Source organism: Dipodomys ordii, unplaced genomic scaffold, assembly GCF_000151885.1.
Source record: "Dipodomys ordii isolate 6190 unplaced genomic scaffold, Dord_2.0 Scaffold105, whole genome shotgun sequence".
NCBI classification, from domain to species: domain Eukaryota; kingdom Metazoa; phylum Chordata; class Mammalia; order Rodentia; family Heteromyidae; genus Dipodomys; species Dipodomys ordii.
In genome coordinates, this window is record NW_012267321.1 from 3,553,958 (window position 1) to 3,555,407 (window position 1,450).

The following is a 1,450-nucleotide window of genomic DNA, read 5'->3' on the forward strand; positions in this document are numbered from 1 at the left end:
GGGCGCTGCGGGCCCGGATCCGGCCGAGGCTGAGTCCCGCGGGAATCCCGGGGCAGGGGTGGGGGGGAGGGAAAGGGCGGGGGTAGGGGGGCGGGCTGATCACCCTGACACGGGGCCCCCCTCTCTGCTGTGGGCAGGGCTGGCCCTGAACCCCCCCAGATCCCTCCACCCTGTGGCCCCTTGGGGTGTGGAGGAGGGAGGAGGCCCTGTGTGACCCACCTGCCCCCAAACAAGCGTTCTGGCCCAGACTGGTAGGGAAGGAGGAGCAAGGAAAACGACAGAGATGGCGGTGGTGATGATGGTGATGCTGCTCCTGGTGATGATGTGATGATGATGATGGTGATGGTGATGATGATAGTAGAGGAGAGGGACGATGCTTCCCCCCCTTTCTCTCTCTCTCTCTCTCTCTCTCTCTCACACACACACACACACTCACACCCATTCCTCCTCCTTTTCTCCCCTCAGAGCAAAAGAACTCACTTCTCACTCTCTGCGTCTGTCTGGCTCTCTCTTGCCTCAGTTTCCCCATCCCTGTCTGTAAGTTTGTGTGTTAGAAAGTGACTGGCTTCAGCTCACACGGGCGAAGCCCAAGTCGTCTATCTTCTGGCCTGGAGACCTGACCCTTCCTCACCACTGTCCCCTGCCTGTGTCTCCCGGGGAGGTGGGTTCCCCCCCCCCTTGGGGCAGGGCTCATGGGGTCGCCGGCAGAGGCTGGCTTCGAGCGGGAGGCAGATGTCACGTCAGCCAGTGCCTGCCATGTGGGCAGAGGACCCGGCGTCACCAGCTGTTCCAAATTTCTAAAAGGAGACAGAAATCTGGATATTTAAAAAGCAAAATCCCTCGGCTCTTAAATGTTAAAAGGAATTTAAATACAAAAAAATAATACGGTGTGGGCTAAATAAATCGTGTGGGCTGGGTTGGAGCTGGAGAGCCTGTGAGCTCTGGGTGGGGCTGGATGAGCAGCACTGGCAGGGGTGGCTAGGAAAAGAGGATGAGCAGCAGCACTGGGAGAAGTGGGAGAGACACCGGGCAAGAAAGCAGGCACCACCTCCAGGAAGGCCTCCCTGCTGGCCTTCTCTGATGGGAGGGCAGGGCGGGGGTCTGGGCTGGGACTCCTCCAAGCAGCTCACTGCTGTAACTGGTGACAGGGAGAATTCACCAGGAGAGATGGCTGAGCCTCTAGTAGGTTCTCGGTGCTCAAGACATAGTAGGTCCTTGGTCAGTGCAATCAGCCATAAATGCACTGTTGATTCATTTGTCTATCCCACCTCCTGTTCACACACACAGTGGACAGTTTGTCTTTTGACTGCATCTTCTTTTCAAACCCCATTATCCATGCATGTAGTCATGAGGCAATAGATACAGAAAACACCTCCCCGGTGCTGCTCAGAATGTCAAGGTCAGGAGCTGAGAGTCTGCACAACCCGCTACAGGCCAGGGGAGCCTGGGC